The sequence below is a fragment of the Furipterus horrens genome, unplaced genomic scaffold (genome assembly GCF_987537825.1).
Source record: "Furipterus horrens unplaced genomic scaffold, mFurHor1.1.pri manual_scaffold_3, whole genome shotgun sequence".
Classification (NCBI taxonomy): domain Eukaryota; kingdom Metazoa; phylum Chordata; class Mammalia; order Chiroptera; family Furipteridae; genus Furipterus; species Furipterus horrens.
The window spans coordinates 81,163,694-81,185,676 of NW_028327173.1; the positions used below are offsets into that span (position 1 = coordinate 81,163,694).

Here is a 21,983-nt window from a genome sequence, read left to right on the forward strand (position 1 = left end):
CAATAACAACTGTGTATTGACTTAGCTACAACATGCATGAGACTTTTAGAAATATGTGGTCTGCCCTAATGTTCAGCCCCTATTCATTCATTTGATCTTTCAGCCAACATTTTTTCAACTAGCTGTCACTATTCTGTGGATTACAGATTTAAGGCTCCAAATACATAATTGACACCATCAAAAAGTTCAAATTCATACAGAAAATGTAGAGGCAAGAAAATTTAAGATAAGTCAGAAAGAGTAGCTACCAAATATGAGACATAATGTCAGGAGACTTGAAACCTTATGAGAGCCTTAACTTAAAGCCTTGAAATTCTTGTACATATTTAAAAATACTTTGTTATGGAAATAAACAAAATTCCCTGTAATCATTCAGAATTGGGGGAAAAAGGAAAGATTGCCTGAAGAGGACCAAAAATAGACTCTACAGTGGTGGTTGGAAAATAATAGGACATCATTCTCAGAGTTCTGAGAGGAAAAGCTTATAACTCAAGAATTCTATACTCAGTCAAGCAGTTGTGTATAAAATAGATTGGCCAGGTTTAGCAAATAAAAAGAGACCAGACACTCAGTTAAATTTGAATTTCAGATAAACAATGAATATGTTTTAATATAAATATGTCCAAATATTACATACTTATACTATAACATATACATTGTTTCTCTGAAATTTAAATTTAACTGAGTGTATTTTATCTGTCAACCCCAATATAAAAAACATTTAAATTTTAGACATTAAAGAACTTGAAGATTTACCATGCCCTGTATTTCCTAAAACAGCAACTTGAAAGAGTCACAAAGTAAAGAATTCAAAAATTTGAGTAAGAAAGTCATGGCTTAAGGGGGGCTAAGGACCAACAATAAACACTAAGTTTAAAAAATTGCACATATGGAGATCCCTCCCTGACTTTGAGCCAAGATGGAGTCATAGACAGACCCATTGCATCGCCCTCCACAGCTAAGAAGGAATACAACTACCTCAAAACTAGAAACAAGAAGTTCCAGAAAATCAAACTGCATGGAAGTCCAGCAAACAAAGATATAAAGAAGAAATAGTCATCCAGACAGGTAGGAGGGGTGGATCCAGGGTGGAGAAGACTCGGTGTGGTGGCAGCAGCAGTGGCAGCAGCAGCAGGCCAGCAGAAAGCTCAGTCACACATTTTAAAACGTCAGGAGAGGGCCTCCACCAGCCAATTGGTACAGCCATGGAGGTCTGCATCCCGTCATTTCACTACGAGGAGAGTGACCTGGAGCGGGGATACACGGTGTTTAAGATAGAAGTGCTAATGAATGGGAGAAAACATTTTGTTGAGAAAAGGTGCAGCGAATTTCATGCCTTGCACAAAAAGCTTAAGAAATGTATTAAAACTCCAGAAATTCCTCTAAACATGTGAGGAACTGGGTCCCAAAGGTGATGGAACAACGACAACAAGGCTGTCATTTTAGAAAATGAAGAACTTCCCAAACTGTTTCTTGATTTCCTAAACATACGGCACTTGCCGTCTCTACCAAAGGCAGAGAGTCGTGGATCTTTTGATGAGACAGAGTCTGAAGAGTCAAGCAAACTGTCCCACCAGCCAGTGCTGCTGTTCCTCAGGGACCCATACATCTTGCCTGCAGCCAGCGATTTTCCAAATGTGGTTATTGAAGGAGTTCTCCATGGGATATTCTACCCTCACCTACAGCCCTGGTAGAAAGCCTGCATGGCCAGAAGAAACTGAGGCCACTTTGAAAGTTGTAGTCAAGGAAATCGATATCTACCAAATTAACCTAAACTCTATGACATAACGGCTCTAGCGAGTGGTAAAATCCAGTCCCAGCTTAATTCAGGGCAGGGACATTTCCATTAGAATGGTGCTTTTAAAAATAGAAACTGAACCAGGGTGCGCTGAGGTTAAGGCCAAAGGTTTAAGAAGTAGAATGTAGCTGCCAATTTAGAAACCCAAGAAAAGGAGGCTGTAGAAGATGCCCGGGAAGCACCCAGTGAGAAAAAACAAAGTGACTCTCCAGCACCATTTGCTAATTGAAAATCTCATCCTGAATTGTACTGAGACTGATCAATTCTGGTAGCTTTTGTGTTCAGATTTTGTGACACTAATCTTTCCGTTAGGAGATTTTTCTCGGCCAGCGATAGATGCATTCTGAAGTGCTGGCTCCAGGAGAGCATCACAGAAACATACTGCTAACTGTGAGGGAGGAACTAAACTGGAAATTAAATGATGCTGACAATAGTAGGGCACTTTTTAAACCATGGCATTTTAAATTTACATTACAGTGGAGTTGCATCATACCTGGGGCTTAGCGTCTAATGCCAGTATGGTAGATGTAATGGGGTGTCAGAATAATTCTTGAAAGCCCTTTAGAAAGTCACCATATTGGAAATCTGTCCAGCTACCACGACTATATTTTCCTCCCATTTTGGAAGAAATGACTCTTTCTTTCGTTGAAGTCCAATTGAAGTTGTTGGGGTTTGTTTAAGGGCTATCTTGTATGGGAAACATATGGCTTTAAACACTAAAATCACTCTTAACCCCTGCAAGATGCTTGCTCTCTAAGAGACAGAATATGAACTGCCTGTGACTGAGGGGACACCACAGTGACAACACTCAACTTGGTTTCCTCAAGGGTGTCTATTCATTGAGTAGGTGGTATTGTCATGGGATTTACTATTATTTTCCTTACCATTTTTTTTCACTGATGTCATGTTTTGAACTAATGTAAACTAAATGTGTTTGTGATATGACTCCACTGTACATCTTCCAGACATTCATTTTTGAGTAGCAAAGAATATAAGCATATATGCAACCTGTATGTATGTGCTGTATTTAGACATTTCATTGAAAACTAATTAATTGTTAGGCTATTTATGATGATTCATTTTAATGAGCTTCTGTGTAGAAGAAGCATATTTAGATTCAAAACTAATTATTAAATCATGTTATTTGATTAGGATATAAATAGACAAGTTTAAAGTCTGCTGCAAACTTTTAGAGATATGTTTATTATAGACATGTCAGTACATATTGGAAACAAGCAAAAACTAAAAAATCAAGTGTAATCAACCAAAAAATAACTGAATAGTCAAGGGTTAGAAATAATTTTTAATGTTTTTGTTATTAGCTATTTTGAGTTAAATAAAAGCAAAACAAGAAATAAAAATAAAAAATAAAAATAAATAAAAAGTCAGGAGGGGACACCTGAGGAGCATTCCCAACTCCTCACTGGACCTCGCAGCTCACGGTCCCAGCACTGGGGAAAATCAAGCCTCATTGCTTCTGACTGTGCAGACCAGTGGGGGTTGGGGTGGAGACAGAAACTGCCGGTCTCAGCAGTGTCCACTTATTTAAAGGGCCCCCTCAGTCTTAGAATGACCGCAGACCCACCAACTCTGGGAACAACAGCCAGGGCAGCAGCTAGAGGGGTGTCAGTCCAATGCGGAAGTGGGAGAGATGCCTGGAAAAGGGGCGAGTGCTGGGCAGGTGGCATTGTTCCCTCTCAGACCCATTGCCCACATACAGCACCACAAGGTGATGAAACAGGTCACCCTGTACTGATGCAACCCTAAGGCTCCACCCCTTACAACATAACAGGAGCGACAGCTCTACCTGGGACATGGAGGCAAACAAACACAGAAGCCTGTCAGAATGAGGAGACAGAGAAGTATGGTCCAAAAGGGGAAATGGATCAAGGTTACAGTGGGAGAACTAAGTGATGAGGAGATAGCCATCCTCACAGATGAGGAGAGAGACAACCTAACAGAAGCAGAATTCAAAACACTGGTGATAAAGATACTAACAGGCTTGACAGATACGCTTGAGTATGGCAAACACATAAGGGAAGAAGTGAAGGCTATACTAAGTGAAACGAAGGAAAATCCACACAAAATCAATGGCGAAGGGGAAGAAACCAGGGTTCAAATCAATGATTTGAAACATAAGGGAAAAAACAAAAACAGTCAACCAGAGCAGAATGAAGAAGCAAGAATTGAAAAAAATGAGGAAAACTTCCCAAATTTTGTGAAGGAGATGGACATACAGGTCCGGGAAACATGGAGGGTCCCGGGCAAGCTAGACCCAGAGGGGACCATGCCAGGACGCATCATGACTGAAATGTCAAAGGTGACAGATAAAGACAGAGTCATGGGGACAGCAAGAGAGAGGCAGAGAGTTACCTACACAGGGGTGCCTATAGGACTATCAGCTGATTTCTCAGAGGACACTTTGCAGGGAGGGAGGAACTGACAAGCAGTATTCAATGTGATGAAAGGCAACCTGCAACCAAGATTACTCTATCCAGCAAAGCTGTAATTTGGAATGGAAGGGCAGATGAAGTGCTTCCCAGACAAGGTGAAGCTAAAGGAATTCATCATCACCAAGCCATTGTTATATGAAATCTCAAAGGGACTTACTTAAGAAAAAGAAGATCAAAACTATGAACACCAAAATGACAACAGACTCACAACTATAAACAACTGAATCTAAAAAATAAAAACAAAATCCAACTAAGCAAACCAGAATAGGAACAGAATCATAGGTATGGGGATCATTTGGAGGGTTATCAGCTGGGAGCGGGGAGGGGGAGAAATGAGAAAATGGTGCAGGGACTACGAAACATAATCAGTTGGTACAAAATAGACAGCGGGATGTTAAGAATAATATAGGAAAGTGTGAAGCCAAAGAACTTACATGCACAACCCATGGGCATGAACTAAGGGGGAGTGGGATTGCTGGAGGGAAGGGGGTACTGGGCAGAGGGAAGCAAAGGGGGAAAAAATTGGAACTACTGTAACAACATAATCAATAAAATATACTTTAAAAAATTGCACGTATGGTTAAATTTCTAGGAGACATTACATATTATTTTTAATGATTATTAAAAAGTCATGCAAATACTAATAATCTGAAGTTTATAATCTTAGATAATGTTACCGAGAAGTGGAAGCCATCAATGTCTGGGGACAAATTTTAAGCATATTAGAGCACATTTCACACAGTGTAGCAAAGTCAGAAAGAGAAATGATAACACAGATTGTTTTGTAGGGTGTGATTGCATGTGATATGTCATTTGAACATTATCTAATTGATTCTCACACAAGCCTAAGAGAGTGAAAGAATTAATAAGGTAAGCAAGCACACATTTTTTTCATCTATACAGTTGGAAAAGTGAGGTTCAGAGGATCACCCCATGTTGAGCCACAAGTAGCAATATCTTTTCTCTAAGTTCAGAGGCTTATCCCAAACTAAAGTGAAGTGTTCTGTTAGGTTTGTCCAACTCTCAAATTCAGTTCATTGTTAAATAAGAGGTCAGAGAAGCCACTCTAACTTGATAAATACTTGTTGATTGACTAATCTTTTCTGGTAAATTAAGGTGTTTATATTGTGTGAGTTCCATGTGCCCAATCATATTCTCTGTGGTATGTAAAAATTGTATGAAACATAACCTGTCTCCTAGGTATAAAATCCATAGAGGAAGAAGCTTCTCCCACCTCTTATGGACATAAGTGCCTTTTATTCTGAAAAAGTCCAGCCACTCTGTGGCTCTGATCAGAGCTCCATTCTCACAGGGACAGAAAAAACAAAGAGTTGAATATGATCCTGCTGCTGTAAGAGAAGCTGGCTTGATAAAAAAGACTCTCCAATTTGGACCGCTGCCTAAAGGACTTTGGATATTTGAGCTGCACTCCAGTCCCCAAAGATGAGCTCTACAACAACCTAATAGTGAATCCCCATGCAGTGGACCTTGCCAGCCATGAACTGGCCGAGGTAGTTAGGAGAGCAGTGTCAAGTGGCTACAGCTGTGTCACAGTGGGAGGAGGCCACAGCCTGGCAGTTGGTACCATTAGGGGCCATGCCCGCCACTGCCTAGACCTTTGCGTGATCTAGGTTGATGCCCATGCTGGCATCAATACACCCCTCACCACTTCATTTAGAAACCTCCATGGACAATCAGTTTTATTTCTCCTCAGAAAACTATAGGACAAGATACCACCATTCACAGGATTTTCCTGAATCAAAGCTTGTAACACTTTCCCAAGTATCATGTGTATTAGTCTAAGAGATGTGGACTCTCCTGACCATTTTATTTTAAAGAATTATATCTAGTGTTTTTCCACAGGAGACATAGATAGACCTGATATCCAGAAGATCATAAACAATCATTCGACCTATCAATTGACAAAAGGCAGAGGCCAATCCATCTGAGTTTTGATATTGATGCATTTGACCCTACTCTGGCTCCAGGTACAGAAGCCCCTGTCTGTAGGGAAACTGACCTATAGAGAAGGCATGTGTATTACCGAGGAAATACATAAGACAGGGTTACTATCAGCACTAGATCTCTTGACGTCAATCCTCGGTTGGCTGTTTCAGTGGATGAGCGCAGGCTACAGCTGGCATGGCAGAGGCTGTGATGGCTTCATGTTTTGGTCAGACAAGGGAGGGAGGGGCATGATGTCTATGGCCAGTTTTCTATTCCCAGTGCACCAGATAAATCAGAAAATGAAGAACATGTGAGAATTTAGGAAATATTTTGTGCTGACACATATATGTCACAATGGGCATTCCAGTTGAAAGGTATTTGAGGGGAAAAGAAATTTCACTGCCTTAATGAGAACATTTGCACATTCTCACAGTTATAACATTTCCTTTTCTTCTCCACTTTGATGACCAATAATACTGCTTTAAATATAAAAAAAACTAATAATAACGATAATAAAAATAATGTCCACTTAGAGAGGAAACCAACATACATGGGACAACCTGAAAACTTCAAGGAAAGGCTAAGTTTTTGAGCCAAAACATTACAAAATAGTATTCAGAGAATGATTCTAATTTTTTAAATCTATATTTTTTAGCTATGCTTATTTTTATTGGTACATACACTGAATCTGAAAAGATGTTGACTTTTTAGATAGGCAGAAGAGAGACAAGGCTCTCAGGCAGCCAAGCCAGTGTCCTGCGAAGGGGACACATACTGAACACCAAAGCAGGTGGCTGAGACCATGAACATTCCTGCAGTGCTGCCACTCACATGGGCAGCTGTTTAACTTATTTGGGCCTCGGTTTCCTTATCTGTCAAGTAAGAACAATAATGCTACCTCAGTGTGTCTTTGTAAGGATTTCATAAAATACTTCCTATAAAATCTTCAGCGCAAAAATACAATCAATAGAGTGAACACTGTTATTACTATTATTATTACTAATGGAAACTAAAGCTCTGGTGGCGAGAGAGGACACCAATTATAGAAAGTTTTAAAAACCATGCAAAACAGTTAAGGAAAACTAAGTGTGAAGGGTGGATTAGAGAGGTGGGACTAGACTCCAAGATGGCAGTTGCAAGGCTGATGTGATCCAGGTAAAAGGTGGTGCACATATTTCATTTCCTGAAGATGCTATAACAATACCACAGACTGTGTGGCTTAAAACAATAGCAATGTACTATCTCACAGTTCTGGAAGCTACAAGGCTCACGTCAAGGTGGCACCAGGGTCATACTTCCTCTAGAGGCTTTAGGGGAGGATCCATTCCTGCCTCTTCAGCTTCTGGTAGCTCCAGTATGCTTTGGCTTGTAGCTACATCACTGCAAATGTCAAGGCCAAATCTTCAAATCTCTCTTCCTGTCTTCCCATTGCCTTCTTTCTATGTCACTTGCCAAATCTCCCTCTGTTTCCCTTTTATAGGGATACATGTGATTATATTTAGTGCCCACCTAGATAATCCAACATAATGTCCCCATCTCAAGATTATTACCTCAGTCATATCCTTTGCCATTTAAGGTAATATTTCAGAGGGCTACCTTTTAAGTAAGCTATCTATCACAGGCCTGATATCTTGGGGGGATATTTTCAGCTCACCACAGGTGGTAAAGACCTTGGCAGAGCAGATTATCTAATAGTCCTGGAGCTTCCAACAGCCAAGTATTAGTCCTTGGTGTGCTTGGTCCTGGGCCAGTGGCAAAGGGCTGGCATTGGTCGGGGGAAGCATCACCAGCAGCTATATACCAGGTGCAATGGATTTACCAGTACAAACTAGCAGAATATAAACCCTGAGTGTGGGACAGAAATGGAGAGAGAGGTAGCTATGAGAATCTTTTTACAAGCAAAACAAATAGGCCTGGCTATGAAAGATGAAGCTCAACAGACAGATGTCATTATCAGCGAGAAAGACATAAGGGCTTGCTTTCCAAGTAATCCAAGGTTAAGGCTCCCAAGATGTTTTCCAGTGCATTCTGCATCCCTGACACTGCTGGACCAGCGCAGAGCTGCATGGGAGATGTTGATGAATTAATTTCTCATCCTTCAGGCTGGTGAAGATCTTGGTGTGAAGCTGTCAGCTATGGCAATGTGTCAGAACAGACCCTACCCAGCTCCCGCAAACATCGCTAAACCCAGGAGACAGCCCTAAATTAGGAGAAAACAGGTTCTTGCAAGATAGTTAGTGCCCTCACGAGAAACTACTAACAGAGGGGTGTTTTTCAGTTCCTTGTGAGCTGATTAAAAAGGTCTATGGGTCCTAATTAGCAACTATGGTTTATTCATCTGTAAACTTGCAAAAGGAATGCTCTCTAGGGAATTTGAATCAGAAAGAACTGTTGTTCCTGTTGCCCTGGGTTAACTAGAAACAAAAACAATTTGCCTGTTTTTACTGTTAGGCAGGTACTGGAAAAGAGATTATTTCTTTATGATTCTTTTTAAATACTTATTAGGCATCAGTGTAGGCTTCAGTGATCTAGCAATTCAGCTTTTAGTATTTTTGTTGAGAAAATGATATGAATCCCCATTCAAGGTGCATAATTTGATCCAAAGGCCAGGAAATTGAGAACTGAGGTAAGCAGAACATACACTCCATTCTTTGCATTGATGAGTACTCATGATGGGGAGTCCATGCTTGATCAGAAGATCTCTGGAGACTATTGCAGAGAAAGAATTGCAAAAGTACAATTTGTACTTATTGTACTTAATCCAGAGGCACCCCAGGACTAAGATAAAGAACATCGATACAGAAACAGAGACTGTGTTCTAAGACCAGTTCCTCAGGAATGAGAAAACTCCGGTGGTGACCCAGGACTAGGACAAAGGACATCAATACAAGACAGAGGCCCTATTCCAAGACCAGTTGACCTCACTTTCTGGAAAAGTGCTGAATCATGGTGAATTTTGACTGCACCTGCACAGAAGATGCTACATGACCCTTGCTTCGTTATAATAAATTAGCATTGTGGGACTCCCTTTACCCTGGGCAATCAAGGAAAATCATGGGAGACCCTGTGTGCAGTAGTTTAAAAGTAATATAACTGCTCATACATGCACAATAAAAGCCTGCCAAAACTAGCCAGGAAATATCTGCCCTATAAGAACAGAATCCTTCCAGCCACTGGGGGGGTCAATCTCTGTTCAGACTTGACCAGCTCCCATGTCTGTGGAGTGCACTATTGCTTAATAAATCAGCTCTCTCTCTTTCTGCTATAAACTCTCTGTGTGCTTGGTTCAGTTCACTGTTCATAATCACCAAGAACCTGGTTACCTGAGCCCACTAGAAACATAAACACCAGATAGAAATAACAGGTTGTAGTAAGGCTGGATCTTATTCCACCCATCCCTGCCCCTGCAATAACAGCGTAAACTGATTTCATTTTTTGTTGTTATGCACCTCAAAATTCAATAGACTCACCACCAAAAAGGAACCAAGTTCTGTTTTATTAGACTCCCACTAGATGTCGTGCAGCTTCAGAAAAACAGCACTTGCTTTCCAGGAGTTAACAATCTAAAAATCCTATACTTTTCATTGCCTAGGCAAAAATTATTTCCATTTCATTACATTTATTTGTATGGATGCTTACCTTTTATTTATCAAGAGAATCAGAATAAAAGACTGCAGAAACTGCTTTAACCCACATTTTCCAAATCCTTATCTCAAGCAAATCCCAGGCTTACTTCCCTCTTCATAACCAAACACTTCACTGGTTCATTTGTTGTTGTTTTTTTTTCCCTTAAGAAATGTGTAATAAATCATAGGGCTCAGGACTGTTTAATACTCAAACACTTTTATGACATGTCCTAAAGTTAGATATTTAGACACCTGGACCCCGCCTTCAACTCCCCAGTGACCCCACCATCTACTCCTGGCAAACTGTCCTGACTGAACAGAAATCAGTCATTGGACAAAAGAGGTGACAGTAAGAAGATGAGGGGCCCTAATCTAGATACTTTTCACACTCCAAAAGAGAAACAGTCTTGACCAGAGCAAGAAATGAGAACGAAGCAACATAGCAGCCATGAAAATCGACCCTCAAATATTCTACTGCAGGAGTGCAACTGCCCAGGGCCCCAGCTCCGTGCTTCCCAGAGCTGATCCTGTGGTCACTAGGCACAGAAGGGACACAAAGGCAGGTAGGTCCGTCTGTGGGACATATGGCACTCTTCCCACAGAAAACTTTGCCGAACTTTCCTTAGAATTGCATTGCAATCTAAGTCACTTGTATGTAAACTTCCTTTCTTGTTCCCTGGGGTCACACTTGCTCTATGGTCTGACGGTCTTCCAAGCCTCTCCAGGCTTCCTCCCTGTTTTCTTTCACAGGCATTTTCCCTAATAAATTTCATGCTGGGAGGAAATGGTCTCTTCTCCTCCCCTCCTTCCGGCCCCTGCCCAGCCCCTTCACTGCGCTCCAACCGCCCGCCACCTGAGAGAAGCAGGGCAGCTCAGATGTTCCCAAGTGCCCTGAAGGCCCCTGTAGGTACCACATGGCAGCTGCTACTACCATCTGAGAACTGCCTCTCATTTAAGCTCCATTTCCTTCCAAGGTGTTTTTTATTTCAAATTAAAAATTTCCTCAGTCTGCTGCAGCTTTTCATTTCTCTACATAAATCCTCTGTTTTTCTACCTGCTTCTGCTACTTCTCTTGGAAGTCCTAACTTTTAACTGACTTGCTCCCATCATATAGGGATAGATATTGACATCTAATCCTCAGAATAGTTCTTCCAAATTATTCCTACTGCTTGGAGGTTCTCACAGGCATTGTGGGTAGTAGGAACAACAGAGGATCTTGAGACAGAAAACAGATTCAAGTACTGGCTTTCTCCTTTACTGTCTACATGGCCATGGATGACTGACTTAACCTCTTCAGATTCCCAGTCTGTCAAAACAAATACAGTTCCTCCTGGTTATCTCACAGCTTTGTTACATGGAAGAAATAGAAGGAAATAAGGATTGTTTATAAACTATAAACCTGCTTTGCTAACAAAAGCAAACATTATTCAGTATTCATCATGGGCTAAACACTGAGTTTTAGGTGCTTATCTCATTAAATTCTCATAATAACCTCACAGAATTGATATTATTATTATTATTATTATTATTATTATTATTATTATTCCCATTTTACTGATGACTGTACTGAGGCACAGAGAGCTTAAGTATCTTTATGCTGGTAGTAAATATTGGCCATCTGGCAGCCAAGCCTACTTACCACTACACCAAACTCCTTCAAAGTATAATTAATATATTAAAGTCATTGTTAGAAATTGAGAATAAAAATGCTCTTGCCCTGGCCTTGCTGGGGTAGAAGGCAATGCCATTGCCAAGGATTTTCTCCTGCAACCCTTTTCTTCCTAACTGCAGATCCTTTTGTGAGGCTGATTTGGAGGGATCAGAACTACTCATTGCTTGCAAGGGTTTTTCTGTGTCTATTTGTTATGTTTCAGGGGACACATTTGGCCAACAGAATATCTCAGGTTTCATTCTTGTGAAATGCACCATAACAGAGGCCTGCTTTTTCAAGACAGATAGCAAAGCAGAAACAATTGAACATAGAGTATTTATGCCTGTGAAACTTCAGACATTTCACTGGTAGCTGGGTGTAGCTAGGAATTTCTCAAGTCAGTCAAGTATAGACCTCGGACCGCAGTTTGAGAAATGCCAACATGTACTAGAAAAATAAACACCAAACTCGAACTTAGGAAATCCAGGTTCTCATCCTGCCATCACCCCTACCCAGCCTGGTCATTCTTGTTGCCTCAACTATAAAATGAGACAGGCCAGATCAGCGCTCACAGCGGCCACAAATCCAGACGTTGCAGGCCAGTGACGAAAATGAGCCCCCTCACCTGGTACTAAGCACCAGTGAGCAGCAACTCAGCCTCTCTTCACTGTGGCCATGAGGGATGGCACAGTCTCTCCTCGCCTTCTGAGTTTTTAAGAGGAGCCTGACATTCATGTCTTTATGTAAAAATCTGTTATTTGAAGTATTTGAAATGAATACTACATTTATTCTGTAATATTCTGTGATGGCAATGGCATGACCTCCTGCCCCAGGGAAGCACTGAGAAAACCACCCCAAAAATACCTCTTCAAGCCATGTCTTGGAAACCACCAGGTTGAGACTGAACAAGACTGAGTCTCAAGCTACTTCTACCAAGGAGTTCCATGGAACTTGTGAGGAATCCATGAAAATCAAGGACAACCCTGGCTGGGGTGGCTCAGTGGATTGAACGCTGACCTGCAGACCAAAAGGTCGCTGGTTCAATTCCCTAGTCAGGGCACATGTCTGGGTTTCAGGCGAGGTCCCCACTTGGGGGCATGTGTATGAGAGGCAACTGGTCAATGTTTCTCTCCCTCTCTTTCTCTTTCTTTTCCCCTCTCTCTAAAAAATAAATAAAAAAAAATATTTTTAAATGAAAGAAAGTCAAGGAGACCCAAGTCTCTACACCTCTATTTGCATTCTCAGTGACATTCTGCTGATTTGTTTTAAGAAATTGCTTGCCTGCCTGTGATTGTAATAGTTGATATTTAAGGGCACTTCCCTCTCTAAGATCCATGTGTCTGCAACTCTAGTGGTAAATACAGATGGTCTTTATAATAAGTCTATCAATAGGGAACTATTCAGTGGGTCCGGAGGACTGGAACAGGGAGGTGGCCACCCTCTCAGAGGCAGCAATTCACTGCTCATGCTTCTGAACTCACAGTTTTGGAGGGATTAGTTTTTTCTCCTAAATCTTTGCATTTCATCAAAACTGAAGCATGAAATAGCAGTTCTAGAAAGAAAAGGATAACTCTGAAGAAATATCAAGTTCAGCCAGCCATCCTGTCCCAATACTACTCAAGTTCTTCAAGTTTGTTTAGCAGCAGTGCAGAGTGGTGTTACTTTCCTGAAAATAACTCTCTAAATGGTCATTAGTCTCTGAATGCAACCTCCCCCTTTTTGTAAAGCTCTTCTTAGAGCTTTCACTGCCCGTATGTTTATTCTGTGGAGAAAGCAGCTGTCATGTTCTGGGATGCACACAGCAGAGATGCTAGAAGTGACACAATAATACAAGAGTTTGGGAGCCTCCCTTTGAACGTGGGAGGGAGTTTTGGCTGCATTTACACAGTTGAAGGGTGTAAGGTGTTGATAATCCTGGCAGACTCGACAGATTAAAAACTGCCACTTGGATATGGCAGGAAGTGTGTGTGTGTTGTGTGTGTTGTGTGTGTGTGAGGGGGGGTATGTGTTTTACAGACTTGTCTACCTTCATTCTCTCAGTGAAATTTCAAGTGCTCCTATAATTATTTTACCACATTATTAACCCCCAACCTAAGGGGGCAGTGATTATTTAGAATGGTTTAAGGAAACTAAAGTGAATGTAATAGAATAAAAAATGAAGGAAAGAAATACAAAAACATGAGCAGGAAAATCTCTTGAACACTGCAATGGGATTAGCTTAATAAAATTCTCAAAGGGAAATAGCTGGGAAGTCTATCATAAGGAAGGATGTAAAACTAAAATAAAACCAGCTCATAGCATTTTTTAAAACTTTTTATGTTGAGAGAGTAGGAGAAGAAAGTAGAGGATTATGTGATGTTTTCTCAGATCTACACATGCCTCTAACCCTCATGCTTACAAACCTGTAATCCCCAACCAGTGAGATTTCCAGAATTCACTTCACTTTCCACAACATTACAACTGTCTTTTGAGAGGGATGATGTGTTTCCTCCCTGCATCTTCCAGTTTGATCCAATTTGCCCGTTATCTGGCATGAGGAGGCACTATTCCAGCACTGGGCTAGTATTCTTCTATAATTTAGTGTCTTTCTATTTGGCTAAGTGAAATCTACAAGCTTATGTGGCGCAGATAACACCAACTTTCTTAGAGGTCTGGATGGATCACGTTCTTTTTTTTCAGAGGAGCTTATTTGCATTCAGGAATAGAAACATTATGATAATGTCTTTGATAATTTTCTGTGCAGAAATCCTCTCCCACGCTGCGGAACACTTTTCATTCTCAAAGGCTTTCCAATTCTGTTGTGCTTCTCAATGAGATCGATGGTGTGACCTTTCTTTGCTTTTGACACAAACCCATAATTACAAGGGGTTTACAAAGCAGGATGTATGCCCCTTTTCTGTCCTATCTGTTCAAGGTGACATGAAGGCAGCACTTGAAATAAGTGTACTATTAGTGTGTCATGAACTGGAGCTCAAACATGAGAAACAATAGTGGCGGCTCTAACTCAATCCTCATCTCTCTGAGTTTCTAGACATATGCATTTCAAGTGTAAACCTAAGCACAGAAGTTGCTGAGAAAAGCACTATTATTTAGATATTTCTTGACAGGCCCAGTATATTAGATGTTCTTTTGTCATTTCACACGAATTGATGTTTTGATAGGTGCCATTTTATTTAGCTGGCAGGACTTTACTGTTTTCCTCTTCAGCTCTCTTTGAATTTTCTCTACAAGGTACAACTATCAAGCTGCTATTTATTGGGTAGAATTGTTGTCCATAAATAATCTTCAAAAGACAAAATGAACAAGTTCTAGAAAAGACCCTAGCAGTTCTTGTACAAGCTATTTCCTGGTACTTTATTCTATAAGGTAGTTTTAAATTTAGTTAAATTAATCCTTTTTCTTTGCTCTGGTCAATTTTAGATTCCTTAGCCTTGAAATGGAGATTCAGATAAATATTTGGCAAAGCAAATTTAATGACCGTGTCTTGTTTTACTAGTGCAGAACCATCCATCCTTTCTATAATAGGTCTCTTGGCTTCACTAAAATGTTACTTAGTAGCCTCTCTGGAGAATCACATTCACTTTCTCCTCATCTATAATACCCTGAGGAGAATTCTATTTCCTTCTTTCGGTTATATAAAGAGAAGAGTGTCATGAAAGACTATAGGTATTTGGACAATCCTTGGCCTTCTTACTTGATTTGAGACAAAGAGAATAGGTATACTTCATCAGTAATGTAACCAGAGACTAAAATTTTGTTTCCTTTCAAAGGGAGAGTTTAGAGAACCTACCTCCCCCCTTTTTAAGCTCTTTCTTTGCAAGAAGGTGCTGCCATTTGCATTCTGCCACTTAGGCACTTATTTCTATATTTGAAGTTGGACCCTGAATTCCTAAGCTAGAATGTATGAACTATCCCCTCATTTGCCTTCATAATATTAAGGATGCTGGGATATGTACATGCCTGTGGAACATGATGGACTTCAAATCTCTTAGAGCTTGTGCTTGTCATACATTTTCCCCTATCAGCCGACTTCAACCTTTCCTCAGGTTCTTTTGACAGGATTGTGAGAAGCCTGTCTGCATTCCTACATTCTGTCCTTCTCTCCTGATTAACTCACTCAGAACTTGGAGTTGCTCTTTAACTGAGAACATAGATAACTCCCTTTCCCTTGGCAACCACTGAATACCTTCCTGGCAAATCTCTCAGTCTTCCCCAGGAACTGCTATTAAAAGAATCACAAGGAACTTGTCAAGGTAACATTCTGTGTCTGAAAAGGCAGGAAGGCCACCAGAGAAAGTTAATCTTCACAAGGTGCAGTGGTGCACAGGCAGTGTTGTGCTGCCCAGACCCCTTCTATAAAGGAAGTCAGGGAGTCCTCAGCTGTGGAGAACTCCTTTGACTAAGGTCATTCCCTTCCCACGTGCCTCAACTGAGTGATGTGGGAGTATAAGGGCCAGGCCATCTCCGCCCAGCTTGGGGTGATTCTGAAGGGCCGTTCCAGCTCTCTAGCACACCCAGTAGGCTGAGGCTGCTCCGAGGCTGCATTGCAGTCAGCTTCTCCCTCAGCCTACACCTGCTTCCTTCCACAGATATTGATCCCAAGGGTAATTCCTAGTTATATTCTGCACACTGAACTCTGGGAAACCTATCTGACATAGAGTAATGCTATTACTGGACAATGAAAAAGACATCACCATGGAATTCCATCTTCTTTGTCATCATCAGATGCTACTCTATGATCACTAAAAAATGATTCTTACTAGACTCTGTGCTATAGAGACCACAGAGATAAAATTGGAGTAAAAATAAGCTAATTGCTAAGGAAGAAAATCTATAGTTTTTACCTCATTCACAGAAATCGGCAATGGTATTAAATTGTAGGCATTTTATTTTATTGCATTATTTAACTCTCGCAAAAAATTATATGAAGTAGATATTATCCTCATTTTATGAGTAAGGAAACATGTACTTGGACATGTGAAATAACTAAACCATTAGCCAAAATGGATCTAAAACTCCAATTTAACTGAATCTAAACCTTTGAATCTACCATTCTCATCTTCGCCTGGAATGTTCCTCCTTAAGCCCTTCCTACCCCTTTGCTGCCCCTGCCCAGCTAAAATGCTGCTTATTCAACATATAGTTAACTCAAATAATGCCTTACACATGTAAATTCCAAAAACTGGGCTTTGCCTAAGATATTCGTCGTCGGCAGCCGTCCGTCTCGAGAGACGATGGTGTAGCTTCTTAAGAGTCTATCTGCACCGCCGAGAATGGCTGTGCAGTCCGACTCGGGAGTGACACAGTATCTGTCTCCTCCCGTGTTGAATCGACATCTTGCGATGACGCTGGAGTGTCCTCTCCAGTGAAGCTGAAGCTACAGAGCCTGGGCAGGGTGATATGGGGGGTCTGCTGTTGCCCATGCAGCAGACCCCCCCTCTCTTCGCAGCTGAAGGGTCCAAGGGAAAGACGGAGTCAATACAGCTTGGCTTCAGGTGCGCCGCAGGAGTTGCCGGTGTTGACTACAACGTCAAACCGCCTTAGGGACTCCGGCTCCGGATTTTCTGTCGGGGTTTACTCCCTTAGCCTTTCCCCTGAAGAGGTATGCCGCAAGGCAGCGGAGGTTTTTTGGAGTCAGAGTTTTCCTTCTCTGATGTGCCCTGACTGGAAGATTGCTCTCAAGTAAACCTATATTGTGCTGCACTAGTCAAAGTTTATTTTATAGTTTAAGACAGTATTTAGCCCTGGCTGGTGTGAATCAGTGGATTGAGTGCTGACCTGCAAACCAAAAGGTCATCAGTTTGATTCCCAGTCAGGGCACACGCCTGGGTTGCAGGCCAGGTGCCCAAGTGCGGGTGTGTGAGAGGCAACCCCATCAACGTATCTCTCAAACATTGATGTTTCTCTCCCTCTCCTTCTCCCTCCCTTCTTCTCTCTAAAAATGAATAAATAAATTTTTGTTTTAAAAAAAGACAGTATCTAATTAAGGTACTTAATTCAACCTCTCTGTGTAACACAGAGGTCTAAATCAAGTCAAATCCTTAAAAACCCTTTGAATACAGAGCACGAAACTCTTAACAGCTTTTTATCATCTCTATACTATTTCTGTTTTTTAGTATTAACCAACAAAATGTATGAGGATAGATCGGCATATTCATCCTCAGGACTATTTTGTAAAAATACAGCTCGCTTTTTTGACCCCTGCCAGTAAATGTTCTTAATCCCATGGCATTTTATGTACATACCTCACCTCTGGCTCCCCATTTCCAACTTTACCGTTGTTTTGTTGAATTTCCTTCATTATTTAAGTACGTGTTTCATCTTTTAACATAGTATATATCTTCCTCTCATCTGTTTTAAATCCTCTTTAGGAAGTACATCTTAAGTTCTTCAGTGCTTAATTCTATCTTTCCCTTGGTCGCCCCTCCTGTAAGAACAGTGCCAGAATAATAGCTTCTTAATCTTCTAGAAACCACACCAATATCCAAGTCAACATGGTAAAGGGATAATATATATGCTTCTACTCCACATTTGTTAATATTAAGGAGCAGTGTTACATAGCAAAACAAGCATAGGATCTAGAGTCAAACAGACATGAGTTCAAATCTCAGCCTTACCAACAGAGTGGTTTTGGACACATTAGTCTTTGTGCCCACTAACCTCCCTAAACCTATAATCTTGCTTAACTTAAAATGTTGGGTATACTAAAAATAATGTATGTGAACCACCAGAATTTGTTCAATAAATGGGACTATCTTTATTTTCACTGGGTTATAAACCCCTTGAGGGCAGACATGGAGCTGATTTAATTCTGGCCTTTTGAATAGTGCCTGGCAATATTGAGTGCATTCTAAAGTAATGATGCATGACTAAACAGATGGAAGTCAAGTTGCAGTACAGTGGGAAGCATGATGGATTCTGAGCTCTGCCATTAGCCAGCTACACAACTTTTGGAAGTTTTGTCTGGTCTGTTTCCTATGGGGTGAAATGAGGAGGTTTAACTGGATCATCTCTACTACCTCTTCTAGCTTTAAAGGTCAGTGGTTTTGTGGATATGACAAATGTGTAGTACCAGAGATGGATAAAGTGGATCAGAGATACCTCTATTAATTTATTTATTCATTTGTTCATTCATTCATTCACTCATTCATGTTCTCCCCAACCCCCACCTCCCTACCATCTGCTTCACAGAATGACAGCCGTGAACTGCACTTGATTCTCTCTTGTGCTGTCTCTTACCCAGCTCTGCAGGAGAGGGAAGGGAGACTCCCAGGAGTCAGCAGAGTTTCATTCTCTATCACAGCACCTTTCAACTAGACTGCCCAGTTCCTAGAAGCCCTAATACCAACCAGAACTTTGCTTACATATTATTCTGGCCAAATTTACTAGCCCAAAAAACACTGAAAGGAAAAGCTTCAAAAAGGTGAAATATTCCTCTAGTTTGAGTAAAGATGATTAACTTTGAAGGTGAGATTTTGTCCATTAGTCTAGAATAACAAATATTTTCAGATTTTTGTTTTGTCCTGGCTAAACTCCTATACTTGTAAATCTAACAATCTCTGGTTGGATGGTATGAATATAAAAGACTTAAGTACACAGGCATCCGCTCCACAAGTCCTTCCAACCTGTCTATATTGTGAAATATTTTATTTTCACTCTATTTCTTGCAATTTGTGTGACTTCAAACAGATTAATCACCTTCTCAAGCATTGATTTTTTTTTATCAGCGGTTAAAAAAGAGGGTGGGATAATACCTATATCTTAGAGTATTGTGAAGAACATGTAAAGTGTCTAGCATATAAACACATAAGAAAAGATATCATAGAAATAAATCTTAATCATAGCAGGGTAGGCCACTGTGATTATGAAATGGTCAGTAAAATAGGAGCATCCTATCTCTGGCAATGTTGTAAGATACCCTTCCCCCCTACCACTCCGCTGCACCTCCAAGAGCTGTCAGCATTGGAAAGGGTGAAAATGCACTGAGACGTCACAGCAGGGCACTGAAACTGCCTCTTAGCAGAGTCCAGGCGTTTTCTAATTTATTACTCAGCTTTCTGGATTTGTTAGTTCTTTCTCTTTGGTCACTTAGTTGCTCCAAGTTTTCCTCTGCCAGTTTATTTCCAGTGAAACACTCCCAAGTGAGGCCACCTGGAAGATCCACTGGTATCAGGAGATAACAGATGGGCAGTGGGCGTTGGGGTTGGACTATGATTGCACCATGCTTAAAGTGCCTCCTTATGTTTAGTTTCCTAAAAAGGCCCCCAAAGAATGCTTTCTTACAAAGAAGCAAATTCCTTGTTGTAGTTAATTGGTTCATTAATGTGTTCCCAACAGATGTAGTGACAAATATGAGAAACAATAAACCCCATTGTTTACTGGCTCAGCAGATTTGCCTTATTTTGTCAAATCATCTATCAGACAAGTGCTTTTTCATGGTCTTCAAATTAAGACCCCAGCCTGACTAGCTGTCATTTGCCAAACACTCTGTTTTTTATCTTGTGTGACTTATAGTTCATTTGCCTATATAGCTTAATACTAACTGTACCAGGTATTGGACTAAAAACTCAACATGTCAATCCTTGTAACATCCCTAGTTAATATTATTATCCCCACTTAACAAATGAGCAATCTGACTTAGCCCAAGTAGGCAAAGCTTGTTAAGAGGCACTGTTGGGATTTGAACCCAAGTCTGTCTAATACCACAATCCAAGGTTATAAATTTCATAGGGCTTTCTTTGGTAGTCTAATAATACTTATGGACCCTGTCTCAGAATAATGTTTTAACTTTTTTTAAAGAGAGATATTAAAAAGAAAACCATATTGAAATAGTTATCAAAATGCTTTTTTTAAAACAAACGTATTATACAGCAATTTTATTAACACATTAAATAGCAAGATCTAGTAGCAGATCTAATAATTACTTAAATTTTGAATAATTGTGGGTGTAAACAATTTTTTGAGATAGCTGCAACACAGATATAAAAATATTCGTGAACCCTGATTAGTCTGGCTCAGTTGGGTGTCATCTCTCAAAGCTAAGGGCTGCCGTTTTGATTCCTGGTCAGGGAATATGCCTAGATTGCGGATTTGATCCCCAGTCAGGGCTCATAGGCAAAGCAACTGATCATTGTTTCTCTCTTACATCGATGTTTCTCTCCCTCTCTTTCTCTCTCCCTTCCCCACTCTCTAAAAATAAATAAATAAGCTTTTTTGAAAAATAAATAAATAAAAATATCTGATTTTTATTGGTAACAGATACTCCAAAAACTACTGGAAGCATTTCCTACACTCATAACTAAAAGAAATGCTAAAAAAAATTTTAGATGTTAGTGAAAATGAAGGTATAATTTTTTTCTCACCCTTGTTTGTGGCCCCCCCTGAAATCTCCCCATAGATCCCATAGAAGTCAGTAGATTTCATGTTAGAAAATCTTAGAAATAAACTACTCAAAAATAACATGCACCTTTGTCTATACATTATCTTTCAGTTGTTCTATATACATTTATTGAGCACCTAATATATGCTAGGTATTGTGCTAAATACCAGGTCTACAAGGCATGAATGAGACTGTGTCTACCCTGATTGCCTACTGAGAGAACTGAATATATAAACTGATAATATATTTTATAATATAGTACCAATATGAGGTCTACCTGGAAAAAGTCCAGCCATTGCTAATATAATGAGAATGGTTTAAGTGACATCGATGTAAACTGGCAGCCAAGAAGAGTGGACCAGAATGCACATGCATAAACAATGATAACTTCACTGTACTAGTCAGCAGGGGCAGTAGACACTGGTGAATGAGCATGTGTACTGTGTGGCCGTCACATTCAAAACAACTGAGTGAATAAAGCAATGAATCTGCATCAAATTTTGCATTAAGCAGAAACCATTCAGATGATTTAGAAGGCTTTTGGGGATGATGCAATGAATTGAGAATCTGTTGAAAGTGATCCATGTTCTGGAAGGCCTGTAACAAACAGAACACGTGAGAATGTTGAACATGTAAGGCTGCAATCAACAAAGATTGGTGATTGACAGTGCAAGAACTAGAAGCTGATCTGAGGAATCTAAAAACTACTGTGTTCGAGATTTTGACACAGAATCTAAGCATAAATATGTCATGGCAAAATTTATTCTGCAGCTTCTGCTACCAGAGCAAAAGGAACATCATGCTGCAGTTGCTAATGACTTGATTCAAACTGCTACCAATGAACAAGATTTTGTGCCCTGCAACTTCTGGCTTTTCCCCAAACTAAAATCACCTTTGAAAGGGAAGAGATTTCAGACCATTAATGAGGTTCAGGAAAATATGATGATGGGGCAACTGATGGCAATTCCAACAAAGGATTTTGTAGAGTAATTTGAACACTGAAAGAGACGCTGGGGAAACTGTGAGGTACCAAGGGGCCTACTTTGAAGAGGACAAAGGCACATTGTCTATGTACAATGTTCTTATATCTTTTTCAATAAATGTCTCTTTTTCATATTACATGGCTGTA

At 40.4% G+C, this 21,983-nt stretch overlaps 2 pseudogenes; both read left to right on the forward strand.

The window, feature by feature from the left end:
* The first annotated feature begins 1,184 nt into the window (after positions 1-1,184).
* LOC150015386 (sorting nexin-24 pseudogene) lies at positions 1,185-1,972 on the forward strand (annotated as a pseudogene).
* A 3,456-nt stretch (positions 1,973-5,428) lies between these two features.
* LOC150015387 (arginase-2, mitochondrial pseudogene) lies at positions 5,429-6,520 on the forward strand (annotated as a pseudogene).
* The last annotated feature ends 15,463 nt before the right edge of the window (positions 6,521-21,983 follow it).